This window comes from Panthera onca, chromosome F2, assembly GCF_046562875.1.
Source record: "Panthera onca isolate mPanOnc1 chromosome F2, mPanOnc1 haplotype 2, whole genome shotgun sequence".
Lineage (NCBI taxonomy): Eukaryota > Metazoa > Chordata > Mammalia > Carnivora > Felidae > Panthera > Panthera onca.
Window position 1 is genome coordinate 53,870,085 of NC_138356.1, and position 14,628 is coordinate 53,884,712.

The 14,628-nt window shown below is 39.1% G+C and overlaps 1 long non-coding RNA gene across 8 annotated transcripts in view; it reads left to right on the plus strand.

Annotated features, from left to right (window-relative positions):
* The first annotated feature begins 12,894 nt into the window (after positions 1-12,894).
* The window catches only part of LOC144615135 (uncharacterized), a 392,358-nt gene continuing 390,624 nt past the window's right edge, over positions 12,895-14,628 (plus strand). For 3 of the 8 annotated variants that reach the window (XR_013553608.1, XR_013553609.1, XR_013553610.1), the window contains exon 1: positions 12,901-13,202. This is a non-coding gene — a long non-coding RNA (uncharacterized LOC144615135). Of the gene's footprint in view, positions 13,203-14,628 lie in introns of all 8 variants that reach the window. The other 5 variants (XR_014136567.1, XR_014136568.1, XR_013553607.2 and 2 more) reach the window with 5 other exon arrangements.

Below are 14,628 nucleotides of genomic sequence, written 5' to 3' on the forward strand. Positions count from 1 at the left end.
TCAGAGAAAATTAGGATTCCCCCATTGTAACAAATCTTTTTTTAAAAAAAAATTATTCTGGGTCTTTACTTTGGCCACTAGGAATCTTACTTACAAAAACTTTTAAAGTCCTATATTTCTAAACCATTATCAGCTCACACTCAGAAAGCAAATGCTTATATTTGTATGGCATGGCAAGGACAAAAGAGGAGGCTGCTTATGGCCAGAGACATAGATATAGATATATTTGATATTAGAGGTCACTATATATATATATATATATATATATATATATATATATATATGTATCTCACTATATATATCACTATATATTAGAGATCACTATATATATATATATATATATATATATATATATACACACACACACACACACACACACACACATATATATACACACACACATATATACACACACACACACACACACACACACACACACACATACATATACACCCACACATATATTTGTGCGCAAGTATTTGTGTTCATTCCTCCTCTACTCAAGTACAGGTTTTTGTCTCAAAATATACTTCCCCAATCACGGTCAGCCATTTATTCTGGTCAAGCCAGTTTTCCTATGATCCCTCTGACTCCCCTTTTTTCTTTTCTTGATCCTTTTTTTTTTGTATATTCCCTCCATCTTTCCTTCCTTTCTTCCCTCCTTCCATCTGTTGTTCTTTTTTTCTTTTTGTTTTCTTTCTCTTTCTCTCTTCTTTCTTTCTTTCTTTCTTTCTTTCTTTCTTTCTTCCTTCCTTCCTTCCTTTCTTTCTTTCTTTCTTTCTTTCTTTCTTTCTTTCTTTCTTTCTCTTTCTGCTTATTTTCTCCCTAACCACTTTTGCTCAAACTGTTTGTCTTATAAAAGGCCTTCCGTCTCTCTAACAATCCTAACTCCCCATCATTTAATTACATAGATGTAATTTATCTATGAGAAACTTTCTCTGGCTGCTGTACTTGAGTCAGAGCACTAATTTTCTCTTTGATTCCAGAAGCTGAGATTCTTTTTATTACCATGAATAATTTATTATTTGCACTTCTTGATGGTTTCTTCATTTGTCCTTCTCCTTTAGTATTATACTTTTTGTCACTCACTGGATTGCAAACTTCTTGATTTCAGTGACTTGCTATCCAGATCCCTTGGATCTCCCTTTCCACATATCAGTTTGGATATAGAAAAGGAAGCTCCCCCATAGTCTGTGTTTCAGTTGTCTTTCGCTTTGTAGCAAACAACCGCAAAATTCAATGCTTTAAAACAATCATTTTATTTTACTCATGGCTTTACAGGTGAGGAAGTTGAGAATGGCTTGGCTGGTAGTTTGTCTCACCTCCCTTTGATAGCAGCTGGGGCAGCTGGGGCTGGAGGATTCCAACTAGACTTCTTCAGTCACATGTTAGGTTCCTTGGTGTTCCTTGACCTGTCTCTCCCTGTATGATGTCTCATCCTTCAAGGCCCCTTCATGTGGCTTAGGCTTCTCTCTGTTGTCTTGAGGTAATTACACATCTTATATGATGGCTGGCTTCCAAGCTGCCAGGCTAGTTAAGAGATTTGCCTCTTAACTCTAGAGAACAAACTGAGGGTTGCTGGAGGGAAGGGTGGTGGGGGGATGGGCTAAGTGGGTGATGGGTGTTAAGAAGGGCACTCGTGATGAACACTGCATGTTATATGTAGGTGATGAATCACTAAATTCTGCTCCTGAAACCAATAGTACACTATATGTTAACTCACTGGAATTTAAATAAAATCTTGGAAAAAAAAAAAAGAGAGATGCCAGGAACTGGCACAGTGACATTTCAAGCTTCAGTCCTATTCTTCTATTGGCCAAAGCAGTCACAGAACCTCTCAGATTCAAGAGGGTAAAGAAATGGATTCCAGTTCTTGATGGGGAATATGATACGGTCACAGTGCAGGAGGGCGTGCAGGATGGGAGTTATGGTTGAGACCATTTTTAAAACCACAGTCTGACTCAATCTGTGGGTAAATTCAATGGTATTATGTTAGATGTGCATTTGAGTAAAATGTACAATATATAAATTGAGAAGTCAAGACTTTGAAAGTGAAAATGAATGCTATTTTAGACCAAACAATCAATTAAAAAACAAATGTATAGACCAACATTTTATTAAGAGGGTCTAGAGCGGCGTCAGAAGATGGCGGCATAGGAGGACGCTGGGCTCACCGCGCGTCCTGCTGATCACTTAGATTCCACCTACACCTGCCTAAATAACCCAGAAAACCGCCAGAGGATTAGCAGAACGGAGTCTCTGGAGCCAAGCGCAGACGAGAGGCCCACGGAAGAGGGTAGGAAGGGCGGCGAGGTGGTGCGCATTCCACGGACTGGCGGGAGGGAGCCAGGTTGGAGGGGCAGCCTGCCGGCCAAGCAGAGCCCCCGAGTCTGGCTGGCAAAAGTGGAGGGGCTGGACAGAGTGTGTTCTGACAGCAAGCAGGACTTAGCATCTAGGAGGTCATAAGTTAACAGCTCTGCTCAGAAAGCGGGAAGGCTGGAGAACAATGGGAGGGAGAGTTGCTGAGCCCCGGGACGACAGAGCTCAGTTTGGCAGGGAACAAAGGCGCTCGCCAGCGCCATCTCCCTCGCCCATCCCCCAGCCAAAATTCCAAAGGGAACCAGTTCCTGCCAGGGAACTTGCTTGCTCTGCACAAACACCCAACGCTGTGCTTCTGCGGAGCCACCCCTCCAGCAGCGGGTCTGACTCCCTCCCACTGCCACAGGGCCCCTCCTAAAGTGGATCACTGAAGGAGAAGCGAGCTTAGCCTGCCCCTCCTGCCCCCCGTGCAGCTTGCCTACCCACCCCAGCTAATATGCTAGATCCCCAGCACCACAAGCCGGGCAGTGTGCAAGTAGCCCAGACGGGCCACGCCACCCCACAGTGAATCCTGCCCCTAGGAGAGGGGAAGAGAAGGCACACACTAGTCTGACTGTGGCCCCAGCAGTGGGCTGGGGGCAGACATCAGGTCTGACTGCGGCCCCGCCCACCAACTCCAGTTATACACCACAGCACAGGGGAAGTGCCCTGCAGGTCCTCACCACTCCAGGGACTATCCAAAATGACCAAACGGAAGAATTCCCCTCAGAAAATCTCCAGGAAATAACAACAGCTAATGAACTGATCAAAAAGGATTTAAATAATATAACAGAAAGTGAATTTAGAATAATAGTCATAAAATTAATCCCTGGGCTTGAAAACAGTATAGAGGACAGCAGAGAATCTCTTGCTACAGAGATCAAGGGACTAAGGAACAGTCAGGAGGAGCTGAAAACCACTTTAAACGAGATGCAAAATAAAATGGAAACGACCACGGCTTGGATTGAAGAGGCAGAGGAGAGAATAGGTGAACTAGAAGATAAAATTATGGAAAAAGAGGAAGCTGAGAAAAAGAGAGATAAAAAAAAATCCAGGAGTATGAGGGGAAAATTAGAGAACTAAGTGATACACTAAAAAGAAATAATCTACGCATAATTGGTATCCCAGAGGAGGGAGAGGGAAAGGTGCTGAAGGTGTACTTGAAGAAATAATAGCTGAGAACTTCCCTGAACTGGGGAATGAAAAAGGCATTGAAATCCAAGAGGCACAGAGAACTCCCTTCAGACGTAACTTGAATCGATCTTCTGCAGGACATATCATAGTGAAACTGGCAAAATACAAGGATAAAGAGAAAATTCTGAAAGCAGCTAGAGATAAACGTGCCCTAACATATAAAGGGAGACCTATAAGACTCGTGACTGATCTCTCTTTTGAAACTTGGCAGGCCAGAAAGGCATGGCAGGAGATCTTCAATGTGATGAACAGAAAAAAATATGCAGCCGAGAATCCTTTATCCAGCAAGTCTGTCATTTAGAATAGAAGGAGAGATAAAGGTCTTCCCAAACAAACAAAAACTGAAGGAATTCGTCACCACTAAACCAGCCCTACAAGAGATCCTAAGGGGGGTCCTGTGAGACAAAGTACCAGAGACATCGCTACAAGCATAAAACATACATACATCACAATGACTCTAAACCCGTATCTTTCTATAATAACACTGAATGTAAATGGACTAAATGCGCCAACCAAAAGACACAGGGTATCAGAATGGATAAAAAAACAAGACCCATCTATTTGCTGTCTACAAGAGACTCATTTTAGACATGAGGACACTTTCAGATTGAAAGTGAGGGGATGGAGAACTATTTATCATGCTACTGGAAGCCAAAAGAAAGCTGGAGTAGCCATACTTATATCAGACAAACTAGACTTTAAATTAAAGGCTGTAACAAGAGATGAAGAAGGCCATTATATAATAATTACAGGGTCTATCCATCAGGAAGAGCTAACAGTTATAAATGTCTATGCGCCAAATACGGGAGCCCCCAAATATATAAAACAATTACTCATAAACATAAGCAACCTTATTGATAAGAATGTGGTCATTGCAGGGGACTTTAACACTCCACTTACAGTAATGGATAGATCATCTAGACACATGGTCAATAAAGAAACAAGGGCCCTGAATGATACATTGGATCAGATGGACTTGACAGATATATTTAGAACTCTGCATCCCAAAGCAACAGAATATACTTTCTTCTCGAGTGCACATGGAACATTCTCCAAGATAGATCATATACTGGGTCACAAAACAGCCCTTCATAAGTTTACAAGAATTGAAATTATACCATGCATACTTTCAGACCACAATGCTATGAAGCTTGAAATCAACCACAGGAAAAAGTCTGGAAAACCTCCAAAAGCATGGAGGGTAAAGAACACCCTACTAAAGAATGAGTGGGTCAACCAGGCAATTAGAGAAGAAATTAAAAAATATATGGAAACAAACGAAAATGAAAATACAACAATCCAAACGCTTTGGGACACAGCGAAGGCAGTCCTGAGAGGAAAATACATTGCAATCCAGGCCTATCTCAAGAAACCAGAAAAATCCCAAATACAAAATCTAACAGCACACCTAAAGGAAATAGAAGCAGAACAGCAAAGGCAGCCTAAACCCAGCAGAAGAAGAGAAATAATAAAGATCAGAGCAGAAATAAACAATATAGAATCTAAAAAAACTGTAGAGCAGATCAACGAAACCAAGAGTTGGTTTTTTGAAAAAATAAACAAAATTGACAAACCTCTAGCCAGGCTTCTCAAAAAGAAAAGGGAGTTGACCCAAATAGATAAAATCATGAATGAAAATGGAATTATTACAACCAATCCCTCAGAGATACAAGCAATTATCAGGGAATGCTATGAAAAATTATATGCCAACAAATTGGACAACCTGGAAGAAATGGACAAATTCCTAAACACCCACACTCTTCCAAAACTCAATCAGGAGGAAATAGAAAGCTTGAACAGACCCATAACCAGTGAAGAAATTGAATCAGTTATCAAAAATCTCCCAACAAATAAGAGTCCAGGACCAGATGGCTTCCCAGGGGAGTTCTACCAGACGTTTAAAGCAGAAATAATACCTATCCTTCTCAAGCTATTCCAAGAAATAGAAAGGGAAGGAAAACTTCCAGACTCATTCTATGAAGCCAGTATTACTTTGATTCCTAAACCAGACAGAGACCCAGTAAAAAAAGAGAACAACAGGCCAATATCCCTGATGAATATGGATGCAAAAATTCTCAATAAGATACTAGCAAATCGAATTCAACAGCATATAAAACGAATTATTCACCATGATCAAGTGGGATTCATTCCTGGGATGCAGGGCTGGTTCAACATTCGCAAATCAATCAACCTGATACATCACATTAATAAAAGAAAAGATAAGAACCATATGATCCTGTCAATCGATGCAGAAAAGGCCTTTGACAAAATTCAGCACCCTTTCTTAATAAAAACCCTTGAGAAAGTCGGGATAGAAGGAACATACTTAAACATCATAAAAGCCATTTCTGAAAAGCCCACAGCTAACATCACCTTCAATGGGGAAAAACTGAGAGCTTTTTCCCTGAGATCAGGAACACGACAGGGATGCCCACTCTCACCGCTGTTGTTTAACATAGTGTTGGAAGTTCTAGCATCAGCAATCAGACAACAAAAGGAAATCAAAGACATCAAAATTGGCAAAGATGGAGTCAAGCTTTCACTTTTTGCAGATGACATGATACTATAAATGGAAAATCTGATACACTCCACCAAAAGTCTGCTAGAACTGATACATGAATGCAGCAAAGTCGCAGGATACAAAATCAGTGTACAGAAATCAGTTGCATTCTTATACACTAATAATGAAGCAACAGAAAGACAAATAAAGAAACTGATCCCATTCACAATTGCACCAAGAAGCATAAAATACCTAGGAATAAATCTAACCAAAGATGTAAAAGATCTGTATGCTGAAAACTATAGAAAGCTTATGAATGGTAATCGAAGAAGATATAAAGAAATGGAAAGACATTCCCTGCTCATGGATTGGAAGAATAAATATTGTCAAAATGTCAATACTACCCAAAGCTATCTACACATTCAGTGCAATCCCAATCAAAATTGCACTAGCATTCTTCTCGAAACTAGAACAAGCAATCCTAAAATTCATATGGAACCACAAAAGGCCCCGAATAGCCAAAGTAATTTTGAAGAAGAAGACCAAAGCAGGAGGCAGCACAATCCCAGACTTTAGCCTCTACTACAAAGCTGTCATCATCAAGACAGCACGGTATTGGCACAAAAACAGACACATAGACCAATGGAATAGAATAGAAACACCAGAACTAGACCCACAAACGTATGGCCAACTCATCTTTGACAAAGCAGGAAAGAACATCCAATGGAAAAAAGACAGTCTCTTTAACAAATGGTGCTGGGAGAACTGGACAGCAACATGCAGAAGGTTGAAACTAGACCACTTTCTCACACCATTCACAAAAATAAACTCAAAATGGATAAAGGACCTGAATGTGAGACAGGAAACCATCAAAACCCTAGAGGAGAAAGAAGGAAAAGACCTCTCTGACCTCAGCCGTAGCAATCTCTTACTCGACACATCCCCAAAGGCAAGGGAATTAAAAGCAAAAATGAATTACTGGGACCTTATGAAGATAAAAAGCTTCTGCACAGCAAAGGAAACAACCAACAAAACTAAAAGGCAACCAACAGAATGGGAAAAGGTATTTGCAAATGACATATCAGACAAAGGCCTAGTGTCCAAAATCTATAAAGAGCTCACCAAACTCCACACCCGAAAAACAAATAACCCAGTGAAGAAATGGGCAGAAAACATGAATAGACACTTCTCTAAAGAAGACATCCGGATGGCCAACAGGCATATGAAGAGATGCTCAATGTCGCTCCTCATCAGGGAAATACAAATCAAAACCACACTCAGATATCACCTCACGCCAGTCAGAGTGGCCAAAATGAACAAATCAGGAGACTATAGATGCTGGAGAGGATGTGGAGAAACGGGAACCCTCTTGCACTGTTGCTGGGAATGCAAATTGGTGCAGCCACTCTGGAAAACAGTGTGGAGGTTCCTCAAAAAATTAAAAATAGACCTACCCTATGACCCAGCAGTAGCACTACTAGGAATTTACCCAAGGGATACAGGAGTACTGATGCATAGGGGCACTTGTACCCCAATGTTTATAGCAGCACTCTCAACAATAGCCAAATTATGGAAAGAGCCTAAATGTCCATCAACTGATGAATGGATAAAGAAATTGTGGTTTATACACACAATGGAGTACTATAGGGCAATGAGAAAGAATGAAATATGGCCTTTTGTAGCATTGTGGATGGAACTGGAGAGTGTGATGCTAAGTGAAATAAGCCATACAGAGAAAGACAGATACCATATGTTTTCACTCTTATGTGGATCCTGAGAAACTTAACAGAAACCCATGGGGGAGGGGAAGGAAAAAAAAAAAGAGGTTAGAGTGGGAGAGAGCCAAAGCATAAGAGACTCTTAAAAACTGTGGGGTGCCTGGGTGGCTCAGTCGGTTAAGCGGCGGACTTCGGCTCAGGTCCTGATCTCACAGCCTGTGAGTTCGAGCCCCGCGTCGGTCTCTGTGCTGACAGCTCAGAGCCTGGAGCCTGTTTCAGATTCTGTGTCTTCGTCTCTCTGACCCTCCCCCCGTTCACTCTCTGTCTCTCTGTCTCAAAAATAAATAAATAAACGTTAAAAAAATTAAAAAAAAAACTGAGAACAAACTGAGGGTTGATGGGGGGTGGGAGGGAGGGGAGGGTGGGTGATGGGTATTGAGGAGGGCACCTTTTGGGATGAGCACTGGGTGTTGTCTGGAAACCAATTTGACAATAAATTTCATATATTGAAAAAAAATTTAAAAAAATAAAATTTAAAAAAAAAGGGTCTACACAATTAGGTTCTGGTCTGTGATCTACCTGATAATTATGATGTGATGAGCTCCTGGTACAACAGTAGACTCTGTTCTTTGATTAGGTCAAATGCAATATCACTAATTCTACTGCAGCAGCTTTTGCTGTGTCAAATGTAGTAATGCCGTGGGCATAATACTCTCTATGTTAATGGCTTGGAATTTAGTTTGAAGTCCAACTTTTTCTTGAAAAGGCACTCATGGCTTTCCAGGTTACTTCTCCAGTCTCAAGTGTCATTGATTCCAATCCTATGATATTCTTTTCAGTTCTGCAGACTAACCTACAAAACAAGCAAGAAAACAAATTATACTTTATTTATTCACTTTATTATTATTACTAAAATATATTTAAACATATACTATTTTTAAAATGCTTTGTGTGCCATGCAGGATAAAAGATACATTTTGGTTAAATTGAATGGGATAAGCTCTTACTTAGTTCCTGACATCTAAGATTACAGTCCTGTGTGTATGTCTGTGTGTATTTATGTGGATGAGGATTTGAGAGAGTTTGCTAGTGTAGTCTACATAGAGAACTAGATAGTCTATCTTAAAGTTTTGAGGTAGAATATTGGTATTATCTTATTGGGTCTTAACATCTCTTACTAAATTGGAAGTTCGTGAAGGTCAACACTGTGTTATGCACCTTTTTTTTTCCCCTGGCACATTTTATATACCCAACAAGTATTGAATACTCAACTCTCTGCAGTGGAGTTTCAATGCAAATGGAACTATTACTGGTAAACTAATTCTGATTTGACCACATGGGGAATTTGTAGCCCTAAAACAAGCTAACTCTAACTTCCCAGAACCTTGAGAAAAACTTTTGATTTCTTGCATTTTGGGTGAATCTTTCTATGCCTAAATCCGTCCCCTTGAATGTTTCTATTATTTACACTGACTTACCTGTAATCTTAGGAACTGCTGATGATGGAATGTTTTCCAAAGTGCTTGAAATCAAATACCCCTCACTGAAACATTACTGGATATGGAATGAATCAAAAACATGTGGATTAAATTTCCCTGAAAATTTCTTTGGTTATAAAAATTAAGGGGAAAAAGTGTTTGGCCAGATGCATTGTGGGTGATGCCAAACCCAAATTGTTTGAAAAATGTGTGTGCTGGTTAGATAAACAAACAAACAAGTTTTATTTCCCTCTTGCCTTGTAAAAACCTCACACTTGCTATAAAAATCTCAGGTCAGCTTGCAGTCAGGTTTTATAAAGGTTTTTGAAAAGTCTGTAGTTTCCTTCTTTACCTGATCATTGGAGGAAAATCACTATCTAGGTAAATGCTCCAGAGAAGCAAGTAAGCAATGTTGATGTTTCTCAATAGATTGCAATGGATTGAGTGATGTAAGATGTATTTGTAAGATGTAACATTCAGATGGTTTCTGAATGTTAACTGAAGATTTTATCTAAAATAGGTTATTTCTCAAGAGAAGCAGTTGACTTTTTCAACTTAAACTATTCCTAAAATATTGAAAAGCTTCAACATGATATACATATATGAAAAGGAGAAAATGCCTTTAGCATTCAGACAATTACTTGAAAGTAACTTAATCCCTAAATCCTACTTAATGAAATAAAGTGTTTTAGCGTTAAAATACAGTTGTAATGGTTGTTACCATTATTTTCATCCTCTCCATCAAAAACTATCAAATAATTGGTTTAACATCTATATTCCTGTACCCAGCACAATTTAAGGAAAATCATGTGGATATGGTCCCTAGCAATTAGACAGATACATGGATATTAGACAGATACATGTATAGCCTAGTACAACAGAAGAAAGACATTAGGAAATAAGTGGGCCACAAAATATTTGTCAGTGGCTCTGACACTTAAGTGTCCATAAGTATCACCTGAAGAGGTTATTAAAATTACAGATTGTAAAAGTCTTTACAGAGATAGCAGTGTGCAGTATCTGTGTTGTGGGATGTTTGGATAGATGGTGGTCAGAGGATGGCATAGGATGGATAAAATAAAACAAAACCTGACCTTGTTCTCAAAATATATTATAATATAGATGGAAATTATATAAATCACTTACTTCCTAAGCAGTTATTGTTGAAACTTGTCAGTATTTGCCTCAATTTTCAAGATTCTTTTAAGCATGTAAATATGGAGTATTTTCATTTAAGAATGAAGGAAGATATAATTTGGTCATGTTGGAAAGGTATTTAAGATTTGTGGGTTAGAGTATATGTATCTATGTATAGTGAAATTTTCCATTTTTATTTCCAAAAACGTATGGTTTCAAATAACCTTAATACCTGAGAGAAAACATTAAGATCAATAAATCAAAAATCACTAAATTTCCCAAGCTAAGGAACCTGAAAAGATGGAAACGGTATATGTCATATGAAATATTTGGGAATAACAATCTGTTCTTGACCTCTTCAACACAATGATTGTTTAGTCACTAGTAGGTTGTAGCTGATATTTGAGATTATAGAACCAAGAGGTATTTGTTTTATAGTTTGGTGAGGTGCAGTTGGGCTCAAAGGAAACATGCTGATGCTTCAGATGTATAGATAATGCTCTCATTGGGATGAAACTTGATATAGAAACCAGAATTGGTGCCAGAGTTTGGCCAGGTGAGGATTCTTGTGATTTCATTCTTTTTCAGCAACATCTTTGATCTCATCTCCCTTCTAGTTAATTATCAATGCCAAGTAACTACTGTGACTACATTTTTCTGTCAATGAACTGATCTGTCATAAATAACCATGAAGGTATATCTTCAAATATTTATTCAGGACTGACATTTATTTTCTGGGCACCAACTCTTGGATTCTTCAATTCCATATTATTTTTGTGTTAAAGAAAATGGGATTAAAGGTGTCCATTTTTCATAGGTTTCTGGGTGCTAAAGAAACTGGAACCTACTTAACATTATTCTAGCTCAAGAAATATTAAAATAATTAAAATAATATTTTAAAATTTTACAAAATATCTCAGAATAATGAATATTTGGGAATCAAATATTAGAAGTATTGGGATCAGTCTCATTTTCCAGATGAGGAAATGAAGCTAGTTGGTTTGCCTAGTCTCACATTGCTAACCAATTGTTAGAGGTAGGTCGAGTCCAGCTTATCTCATTTTCGGCATCGGGCTCTGGAAGGTTCCACAAGATCAGAGCTTTAACAAGATTCATCTAAGAATTGGTGGATACTATCTATGATTCACTACTATAAGCCCCTAGACTCAAGATAAAGTGATCTATTTAGCTTCATGCATACATTTGACATAATATAGGGGCATGGAATGTTAGAATGCGAAGGCGCAGTGGAGAAGGTAGTGCAACTCTCATTTTTCTGATAAGAAATGTGTTATGTGAGGTTTTCATGCTCCAGCTGCATCCTGGCTCTAGTTAATTTCTTCTTCAATGGGGCGCCTGGGTGGCGCAGTCGGTTAAGCGTCCGACTTCAGCCAGGTCACGATCTCGCGGTCCGTGAGTTCGAGCCCCGCGTCAGGCTCTGGGCTGATGGCTCGGAGCCTGGAGCCTGTTTCTGATTCTGTGTCTCCCTCTCTCTCTGCCCCTCCCCCGTTCATGCTCTGTCTCTCTCTGTCCCAAAAATAAATAAAAAACGTTGAAAAAAAAAATTTAAAAAAAAAAAAAAATTTCTTCTTTAGGCTGATATTACTTTCTTGTTGCTCTTCTGTAAATCATTACAGCTTAGATTTGCTTGACATGGTTATTTGAATTATGCCAACTTATTATCTTCATTGGCAGCAAAATAAAAGGTACAGGTCTTCTATATATTGTAAGTCAGGTTTTCTGGTAGCAATCTCAAATCTGGACTGTCAGCCACTTCTGCTGCTTTGCTAACCAGCCATTTAGAACATAAACCTCTGGGTTCAAAGAAAAAGAAGCAATATTTGGTTGAGTTGGCTTGGCTCTTCTTGCTTCTTTAGTATTCAAGTGGACAATTTGTACAATTTCCCTTGCTTTGATCTTAGCTGCCCACGCTACCAAGTTGCAGGCACAATTGCTTGCCCATCCCGTCATCCACAGACTTTGAAGGAAATGTAAAAAAGCTCACCCATTGTGAAACTTGCAGACTTAAAATGCCTTACAGTTATTGCTGCTGCTGACTTGGGCCACATGAGACGAGGCAGCTCCCGCCACGTCTGCCCCCAAACCACCCACCCTGCCAAACCTCTCACTCTTGCCAACATCATTTCCTGAATAGTGAAACTCCTCAATGCATGTCCACTGGCATGCCCCTGGAAGAGCAGGAATATCCAGTCAGGAATTAATTAATAGGGAGAAGGCAAGACAGAGCCTTCTATTTAACTTGGAACCATGATAACCACGAAATGGCTCTGCATATTTTGTGAATCAGATTGCTGTCAAATCCATGTATGTTTTGACTCAGATACAGATACACTTCAGTGATAGTAATGTTCTTTGGTAAAAACTATTTGATGTTCAAAAACCTTGAAGCCATTCAGACCACTTTATTTCCCCCTTTCCAAATAGAAGTTTGCATTTTGTCCACCACAAAGAGACTGCAAATGCCAAAAGGCCCGAGTTCACTTTGAAAGTCCAAACCCACAAACTCTGATTGGCTTCTATACTTGGCCAGATATATTCTCCAGGGCTCCAGACCTTACATCAGTGGGGCACCATGATGTCATAATGAAGAGTGTGTACTGTGGGGGAAGACTACCTGAATTCAAATCCTTCAACTGTATCTTTGAATAAATTGCCTCATCTTACTTAGCCTCAGTACTTCATCTTCTAAGGAGGCGGTAAGAATACCAACTTCCTTGTGATACTGTATGTGGAGTATTTAGAAACCTGACACACAATAAGTAATCTAAGAGAAGATTGGGGAGAAGTAACTTTTTGGTAAGGTTTATTTGTGTTTGTGTGTTTCCTTTTCATGTTAATGAAATGAAATGATCCTTATTAATAAAGTAGGCTAAGTAATTGTGAAGTGTTACAGACTTTTAGTTTTTAAAATCATTTTAAGATATCTTGAATGGATATTATACAACAATTTCTGCCCAACATATTGCAGTATTGCCACTCCTTCTTTTCTTCTCTTTCTCTTTTATGCCTTAGCCCAGATTAAAGTCTTTTCCCATTTTCACTAAGCACAATTAATATTTCTGCCTTATTTCCCTTGGACTCCATACCCCTGAGAACATATCAAGTACATTTGACATTTTAGTTTGATTTTAAAAAATACTTTCTGGAGAAAATGCACTAATTGTCATCAGAGATTAAAGGGAATAGGAATGGAACTTGAAAAGACAAGAAGGCAAGAGGAAAGAAGGATGAAGAGGTCCACAGATGTCAAAAAGTATGAACTAGGAAGTCCAACTATGATAATTCCTGTAAGAAAAAGGGAGGAGGAGTCACACTTACTTAACAGTGAAGTGCTAATACACTAGGGGCAGAGTTTTAATAGCATTGAGATAGATTCCAGTGATAAATGAGTTGTGTAGTGATGGAGGCTTTTGTGAGAAACTCAGAGTGAAGGCTCAAGAATTTAATTGACTTCAACAGGGGTACTGCATTTGGGTGAGGGCCAATAAGTGAGCATTGGATGCTCCATTTAGTTCACAGGGACATTAAAGTACATGCTTCATGCTAGACCCTTAATATGTCATATGAATGAACACAATAATAAGTGAATGAATTAATGAACAAACCAATTAAATACTATAGCCAAAAAGATGTAGGAAGTCAAACATAATTAAATTTATATTTGTATTCCAAATATTGAACTATACTAGTAGAATGTTCTGAAACCTGCACTGTTGTAATAAAAACTGACTTATTGGCAGGTTGATATCTTGGATCTTCCCAAATGAAAAATAAATCAAATGGGTCTCTTTTTCCCGCTCTCAGCGAACTGGCTCAGTATATTGTTGCTACCTATCCTTTACATCCCAGGAGATGCTGGACAACCTATAGGGCAGAAGCTGTAGAGAAGGCCAAAGACCAGTTTCCAATATGACTCAGGAGAGAGGGTCACTACCCCAATAGAGATCACCAAGATGAATGTGGCTCAGGAACATCATATCTCATGGCAGCAAAGTTTTCGTCTAGGAAGTCGTTAGTGACCGGATTGTTATTAAACAAAAGGCATTTACTTACTAAGAGGTGGCCTCCTAGAAAGTGTCCCTCACACAAATTCATTCGCCGCAACTTTGTTATCCACACAAACCAAAGCCCTGGACAGAAAGAAGCAGATGACGTCTCCTTTAACAAGTACCAGTTCTCTATTGACACAAATTCAGTTGTGATTATTGAAGGCCTTTACTCC